At 46.4% G+C, this 8,453-nt stretch overlaps 1 protein-coding gene across 6 annotated transcripts in view; it reads right to left on the reverse strand.

Annotated features, from left to right (window-relative positions):
* MLPH (melanophilin) overlaps nt 1-2,337 on the reverse strand; it is a 56,066-nt gene extending 53,729 nt beyond the window's left edge. For all 6 annotated transcript variants that reach the window (XR_012481536.1, XM_074264409.1, XM_074264407.1 and 3 more), the window contains exon 1: nt 2,194-2,337. The gene's annotated coding sequence lies outside the window, so the exon portion shown is untranslated. The remainder of the gene's footprint in view (nt 1-2,193) is intronic.
* Between the last annotated feature and the right edge of the window lie 6,116 nt (nt 2,338-8,453).

Raw genomic sequence — 8,453 nt, forward strand, 5'->3', positions numbered from 1 at the left:
TTGTCCTATTACTAATTGTCTCACTGGGTTGCTTCCCTTCCTCCTTCATCTCTTAGCCTCTCTACTCCCTATCCCTAACCTCTTTCCCTCTTCTTTATAAGTAAAGCAATAAAGTGCAAAACTGGCAGCCAAGATAAATAGGGATACACTTATCCAGCAAACATTTAAGAGCTTCCTTTGTGCCTAGTTCTGGATATACAAAGTACTTTGAACACTCAGGATAAGTAAGCAAACACCTCTGAATCACTCTTAAAGACAAATTGTGCCATGGGGAGTGGGGTGGTATGGAGAGAAACCCCAACCTGGGACTCAGGGTCTTCTGGGTGATGACCCTGGTTTGCCAAATAGCCTCTCTTGGGAGAGGGATGGGTCATGGAGAAGGAGTTCATCCTGTGCAAATTTGTCAGTGAGGAAAAGGAGGCAGGAAGGGGGAGGACAAACATCACCTTGGTTATGTTTTAAAAATTGATTTTTTTGTTGTATTTCAGTTGTATTTCTTCAACAAGCCCTGTCAATTTCTCAGCACTCTAGGACAAAGCTCAGTCGTTCCATCCTAGTTCCAGTTCTGATGACCAATGTCAGGGCACCTCTGAATTTGCCCTATTCGTTGACTTCTTGGCTCTAATTCCCCTTTTACCCCAAAGATACATCAGCACCAAAAAAGGTCATTTCCAAACAACAATTAAGAAAATGATAATTTTCCCTTGGGAGGCTCACTAGTGACTACTTTTGCCCACTTAGCCACTCTCTGTGCAGACACACTTGTCAGTCTTGTTTTCCTCATTTCTTAGGTGCTGTACAGTGAGTATGGGTGCCTAGTTCAGTCCTGGGTACACTGGGAATTCTTCTACTCATATTTCATGGCTCCCTGGCTCCCTACCCCATTCCTGGGGCTCCCAGAGTATCCTCTGCTGCTTGAAGGGATTGGGGGGGGGAGAGAGTGTGTGTGAAAGGGAGAGGTGAAAGTTCATAGCCCCAGGCTGCATCTTCCAGAGTGAGCAGACCCTTCATTTGCACCTGGTGAATCCAATGGGATCATCTGCCAGCCCAGGACTGCTCTACACGGAGCCTATATACTAAATGCCAGTGGGATTGTGTCCCATCCTCCCTCCTTTTATTTCTTCTTGGGTTCCTGCCTGGCCCCTGGCCTCCTGTCCCAGCTCTCAGGCAGCAGACCCTAGCAATCGTAGCAGCACTCGCTAAAACAAGGGCAAGTGACATTTATTCAGACTTCAGGTTCATTTGGAAGAAAGGGAAAGAAGGATGAAGGCAGGGATAAAGAAAGGAAGAAAAAAATAGGAAGAAAAGAGAGGATTATAGATTGGGAGGTGGAAGAGAGCTGACAGGCCATCTAGTTCAATGCTCCCATTTTATAGAGGAGAAAACTGAGGTAGTTAAAGACTTCACCCAGGGTCACAGAGCTAATAAGAAAAGGAGCAGAGCAGCATATGGCGCCACACTGGTCTTGTGACTTCTCCTTCAGTGCTTTTTCTATGGTACTGGACTGAACTGCAGAGGGAGAAAGGAGAGAGGGAGAAAGGAGAGAGGGAGGACGGAGACAGAAGAGGCCAGGAAAAAAGGAAAGAAGAAAGAAAGGGAAGGAAAGCAGAGAAGAAAGGAGAGAAGGGGAAAAGGAAAAAGAAATAAGAAAAATAAAGAAGGAGGGATGGGAGAGAGGAAGGAAGGATAGAAAGGAGGGAGAAAGGATGCGGGAGAAAGAGGAGGGAGGAGAAAAGGAAAAAGAAACAAGAAAAATAAAGAAGGAGGGATGGGAGAGAGGAAGGAAGGATAGACAGGAGGGAGAAAGGATAAGGGAGAAAGAGGAGGGACGAGAAAAGAAAAAAGAAATGAAGGTAGAGAAAAGGTGGGAGAAAAGCAGGAGGGGAAGAAGAATGGAGAAAGAAGAAATCAGAAAAAAAAGGATTTCTGGCAGAAATGGAGAGAAGAGGGAAAAAGACAAAAAAACAGATGAATGAGAAAGGAAGAAAAGGAAGGTGGAGAAAAGGAAAGGACAAAAGGATGAAAGACAGAAGGAAGAAGAATAAAGGGGGGAGAGAGGAAAAAGGGACCCGAGAGAAAGCAAGCTCAGGAGTAGAGGAGGAGGAGGAGGAGGAGCGGGAGGAAAGAGGGGAGGTAGAGAAGAAAGGGAGGACGCAGCTGCCGCGGAGCCCCCGAAAGCCACGCCGCCTTTACCTGGGTCGGGCCCTCCTCTCCGCCGGCGATCCGCGGGCAGGTGCCCCGGCTGTGGCTGCGCCCCGCGGCCGCTCCGGCTCCTTTGGCGCAAAGCGGCGCGGGCACCTCCGGGCGCGGGGTGCCGGGCGGAGGGAGGCACCCGGGAGGGGCGGCCGGAAAAGGCCGAGCCCAGTCACCTGCGGGCGGCGGCAAAGGGGCGGCCCCTCCCGGCCCCGCCCCCCGCGGGGCTCCCGGTATCTCCGACCCATCTCGGCCTTTTTTCTTCTCCCTCAAACGTTCTCTAACGCTGAACTCCCCCTCTCTGTCTCTCTCTGACTCTGTTCCTGTTTTAGTCTTTCTCTGTCTCCCTTTTTGTCTCTATTTTTACGATTCTTTTTCTGTCTCTAATTTTTTTGTCTGTCTCTCTTTTTCTGTTTCTCCGCTGTCTCTTTGATTCAGTTTCTCTGTCTCTGTCTCCATCTTTGTCTCTTTTTCTCTGTCTCTGCTTATCTTTGTTTCTCTGCCCTTCTCTCTGTTTCTTGACTGTCTCTGACTTTGTCTCTTTCTCAGTCTCTGTCTCATCTCTCTGGTTTTCTGTCTCTCTGTCTCCATCTTTGTCTCTATCTGTTTCTCTGTCTCTGTTTCTGCCTCTGCCTCTGTCTCTTTGTTTCTGTCTCTGCCTCTGTCTCTTTGTCTCTATCTCTGTCTCTGTCTCTGCCTCTTTCTCTGATACTGTCTCAGTTTCTCCTTCTCCTTTATGTGCTCCTCTTTAGCTGGTTCTTCCTCCCCCCCCCCTTCCCTCCCCTTCTTGTTTTCTCTCTATCCTGGTTTCTCTCTCAGACTCTGGGTTACTAAAAGGTCCCAATTGTCTCAAGGGCACAAAGGATGATGGGTGTAACCCCCATGGCTCCTGGTGACGCAGGCAGCCCAGGGCTCATGCACAGAAATCATTCCCTTCCCATTCAGAGCTTTCAAGACTGAGATCAGCACAAGGAAATGATAAAATAAAACAGGGAGTAAGGAGTAAAGGAGAGACTTGAACTCAGAACTTAGGACTCTTTCCGATGAGCCGTCCCCCCTAAGATGAGCTCTGCTTTATCCTGCCTCCATCTTTTCTATCCCATAGTCACCTGCCCGTTGTCTCCCCTGTCAGAACGTGAGCTCCTTGAGGGCAGGCACCGCATTTCTGCCTCTCTGTGTATCCCCAGCTGGCACACAGCAGGCATTTAATAACTACTCAATGACTGGATTTGAAAGGTGTTGGTCCTTGGTAATATCTATTAATACCCTCATAGGTGAAGATCCGAGGCTTGGGAATTGGGGGAGGGGAGAAGCTCTCCCCAAAGGTCTGCCCAGGTCTTCATGTTAGGGCTGTGGAGCCCAGTGACAGCCACCAGGATCTCTGGGAGCTGCCTGTGGCTCCCTCAGGAGTCTAAACTGAGCTGAAAGAAATGACTATCAGTGAAACATTTAGGGAAAATGATCCAGAAGGGAGCAGGAGGAAGTTCGAAGGCAGGGAATGTTGGATCTACCATGGTAAATTAAATTCATACTTTTTTTTTTGGTAGTTTAATATCTTTATAATTCATACTTTTTAAAAAACTATGGTTTTAAGAAACTAGGGGCCTTGTGGCCACAGGGGGCCAATTGTCAAGGACTTTGGCAACACTTTTTCTGTTCAGCTTAATTTTTTTCCTCCTGAGGCTGGGGTTAAGTGAGTTGTCCAGGGTCACACAGCTAGGAAGTGTTAAGCGTCTGAGACCAGATTTGAACTCGGCTCCTCCTGAATTCAGGGTTGGTGCTCTACCCACTGCGCCACCTAGCTGTCCCCAGCTTAATGTTTTAAAAAGGATGTTCCCATTTCCAAATGATAAACCTGACAAATATCAACAAGCATGAATATTCTCATACACCAAAAGCAGAAAGAAAATAGCACACCAAACTGTCAATCTCTAGGAGAAACAGCTGTAGGGTTTGTGTGTGTGTGTGTGTGTGTGTGTGTGTGTGTGTGTGTGTGTGTGTGTGTGTTTTCCTGAAGCAATTTGGGTTAAGTGACTTGCCCAGGGTCACACAGTTAAGTGTCTGAGGGCAGGTCCTCCTGACTTCAAGGCTACTGCTCTATCCATTGCACTACCTACCTGCCCCTAGCTTCTTAAAACCATAGTTTAAAAAAAAAGTATGAATTTAATTTACCACAGTAGATCCAACATTCCCTGCCTTCGAACTTCCTCCTGCTCCCTTCTGGATCATTTTCCCTAAATGTTTCACTGATAGTCATTTCTCTCAGCTCAGTTTACTCTTAAGCTATTAGCAGTGTGTCTAGACTTGGGAAATAAACTTTGAGGAAGCCAAAACTAGATCGCAGAGCGGGCACAATTCCTAGGCACTGTGTGGCAAGGCTAGAGCCAAACGACGGCTGATGTTTGGGGAGAGTTGAAGGCTTCTAAGGCAGTTTGTCTACATTAGCTCCTCTGATCCTTCAACAGCCCTGGCAGGCAGCCACTTTTGTTATTTCTATTTTGCAGTGAGGGTTATAAGGCCGAAAGGGACTTGCCACAGCCCACTAAGTAAGCTGAGGACGTGGGAGATAAGAACTCCAGCTCAGGCCCAATTTCCTCGCTGCCCCAAGTCACTTAAAAGTCTCTCTGGCCTTGGTTTCCTGATCTGTGAAATAAGGGGATGTGGCTACCTGGGCTCTCAGGGCCCTTGTCATGCTCTCTTTGAACTTTAAGGATGTGAGGCGGGATTCCCCTCACCACTGGATCACACTATGCCATTCTGCCCTATTCATCCTCTGCCCACTGTACCACACTGCCCCAATTCATCCTCTGCCCACTGTACCACACTGCCCCAATTCATCCTCTGCCCACTGTATGATACTGTACCACACTGTCCCATTCACCTCTCTGTTCACTGTATCACACTGCTTCAATTCACCTCTCTGACCACTGTACCATACTGCCTCGATCCACTCCTCTCTCCACTGCACCCCACTGCTTCAATTCACCTCTCTGACCACTGCACTACACTGCCTCAATCCGCTCCTCTGTCTACTGTACCACACTGCTGCATTATTCCTTCTGTGCACTGTACCCTACTGCCTCATTTACCCTTCTGTCTACTACACCGCACTGTACCACATCGTCCCATTCACCCCTCTGACCACTGCACCACACTGTCTCAATTCACCCCTCTGACCACTGCGCCACACTGCCCTGATTCCCCATAGCTCAGGACCTATCACCTCGTACCTGGACTCCTGTAACAGCTTCCTAGTTGGCCCATGCTAGTTGCCTCCAGAAATCTTGAAATGAGGGGCCATCTTCTTTTTCCTCCTCTTTCTCACGTCTTCAGGTACTTTGAGACAGCTCTCAGATCCCTCCTTCTTCTCCACTTTTGGAGCCAGGCATGCTCAGGATCACCGTGGGGCTCTGGGGTTGGGAAACAGGAACGACTGCGGATGTTTGTGTCCAGCTACCGTCCCCGGGACAGACGTCTCGAACACATCGAACGCCTCGCGTCCTCAGGTCCAGGTGATGGTAACCTCCAAAATAACCTTGTTCTGAATCAATCCTTTTGATCTATTCTACCAGGCTGCTCTTCCAGGGAGGTGGGGAGAGGAGAAAGCTCTTTCACCATTCCATTATTCCTTTGCTCTATAATCTACCATAACTCCCCAGTGCCCACTGTAGCAAAGCTGACCTGCAGTCTCTCACCTCCCTACTTATCCAATCTTCCTTCTCCATGTTTCCCAGCATACACCTCCCAGGGAAGGCAGCTCTTCCCTTTCTGCATAAGCATGGATTTTATGTCCACTAGCCCCATGCAGCGGCACTAAAGATGAGCACTCCATACCTGTCACTGAATCCAGTCTCTTCTTCTAAGCCATCCGCCACAAAACTTCCCAAGTAATCGTTCTTAGGCGCACATCTGACTATCTTTCTCCTGCTTAAAAACCTTGTAGGGCCCCTAGGACTTCCGGGATAAACCCCACACCCAGCTTGACATTTACAGCCCTACCTTTCTGACCTCCCCTCTCCTTCCTCCCATCTTGAACTTTAGAGAGCCCTGAAGGTAGAATCAGAAAGTGGTTTAGTTACTGCAGTGGTATCCAACTCTGTGACTCCATTTTGTTGTTTTCAGCAGAGACCATGGAGAGGTTTTGCTATTTCTTCTTCCAACTCATTTTTAAGATGAGGAAACTGAGGCAGACAGAATTAAGGGACTTGCCCAGGTATCTCAGGGCCTCCTGACTACAGGGCAGATGCTCTCTCCACTCTACTCCTTAGCTGTTCACCAGAATCAGGAAGACCTGTGTTTAAATCCTGACTCAGATCCTGGCCAAATCACTTGCCATCTCGGTGCCTCAGTTTCCTCACTGGTAAAATGAAGGAAGGTCCCTTCCAGCACAACACTCTGAGCCTCTGTTCCACCTACTTCCCCCCTGCTTCTCTGGCTTTGTCCAGTTCATCTCATATGCCTGGAAAATTCTTCCTCCTTATTTCTGCCTCGAAGAATCCTTCCTTTCTTCAGGGCTTAGCTCAGAAACTACTTAAAATGAGAAGCCTTTCCTTGTCTTCCAGCTCCAAGCATTCCTTCCATCCTTGAATTTTCCTAGAATTGGGCATCTTACTGGCTGAATAGTGCAGTGGATGGTGCAGAGCCAGGGGTCAAGAAGACTCTTTTGGAATTCAAATCCAGCCTCAGACATTTACTAGTTGTGTGACCCTGGACAAGTCACTTAACCCTGACTGCCTTACTTTCCACACGAAAAAGTGCTCCAGTATCTCTGCTAAGAAAACCCCAACTTAGGTCACAGAGAGTTGGACATGACTCAAGTAACACAACAACACAAAAGCATGGAGAGTGTTTTGTCTGGCTCTCCAACAGCTAGGGAATGCAGTGGGGGAATGCTGGACCTGATTTCAAATCCTGCTTTAAGCCCTTACTAGTTGTGGGACCCTGGGAGCAGGCTGCTTAACCTGCCTCAGTTTCCATATATGTAATGTGAGGAAGTTGGATTCAGTAACAATCTAGGATCCATACTTTCATTATTTACACACATAGGCCATTCCCCCAGATATTCCATGTCCCTCAAAGACAGGAACTGTAGTTTTTTTTTATCTTTTCTTCAGCAAGATGCTTAGCACACAATGGGAGATTAGATATTCTTTTTTCCCTCTTTGATTTTGTGATTTTATTTTTTTTGATCAAAGCTGTTTATTTTCAAAACATGCACAGATAACTCTCAACATTCATCCTTGCAAAACCTTGTGTTCCAATTTTTTCTCCATCCTTTTCCCACCTCTCTCCCCTAGATAGCAAGTAATCCAATATAGATTAAACATGTGCAAATCTTCTGTGCACATTTCCACAAATAGCATGCTGCACAAGAAAAACCAGATCAAAAAGGAAAAAAAAAGAGAAAGAAAACAAAAAGCAAGCAAACAATAACAGAAAGAGTGAGAATGCTCTGTTGTGATCCACACTCAGTTCCCATACTCCTCCTGTGTATAGATGGCTCTTTTCATCATAAGATCATTAGAACGGGTCTGAATCATCTCATTGTTGAAGAGAGCCACGTCCATCAGAATTGATCATCATATAATCTTCCTGTTACAATGTTCTCCTTGTTCTACTCATTTCACTCAGCATCAGTTCCTAAAATTCTCTCCTGGCCTTTCTGAAAGCATCCTGCTGATCGTTTCTCATAGAACAATAATATCCCAATCATTCATAGACCATAACGTATTCAGCCATTCCCCAAATGATGGGCATCCGCTCAGTTTCTAATTCCTTGCCGCTACAAAAAAGGCTGCCACAAACATTTTTGTACACATAGGTTCTTTACCCTTTTTCATGATTTCTTTGGAATATGGGCCCAGTAAAGACACTGCTAGATCAAAAGGGATGTACAATTTTACAGCCCTTTGGGCATAGTTCCAAATTGTACCTTAAATATTCCATTAGATAAATAATGATTAGACTCCCACTAAGTTTTGTTCCTGTGCCCAGAATTCAAGAAATAAAGAAAACTTAAAGAGCTCTGGTCCTCAAGAAGCTTGAATTCTATTTTAGAAGGCAAACAACATACACCCAAAATAAATACTGAATATAGAAAAATTAGATGCAACATAATATAGAAAGTAAGTACCACCAACAACTGGGAAAGAATGACAATGTTATGGCTGACGGTTGTATATTAAATATTTGCAAAGGGTTTTACATACATTGACTCATTTGATTCTTGCCACAACCCTATGAGGTAAGTGCTATAATCT

This window comes from Sminthopsis crassicaudata, chromosome 4, assembly GCF_048593235.1.
Source record: "Sminthopsis crassicaudata isolate SCR6 chromosome 4, ASM4859323v1, whole genome shotgun sequence".
Taxonomy (NCBI): domain Eukaryota; kingdom Metazoa; phylum Chordata; class Mammalia; order Dasyuromorphia; family Dasyuridae; genus Sminthopsis; species Sminthopsis crassicaudata.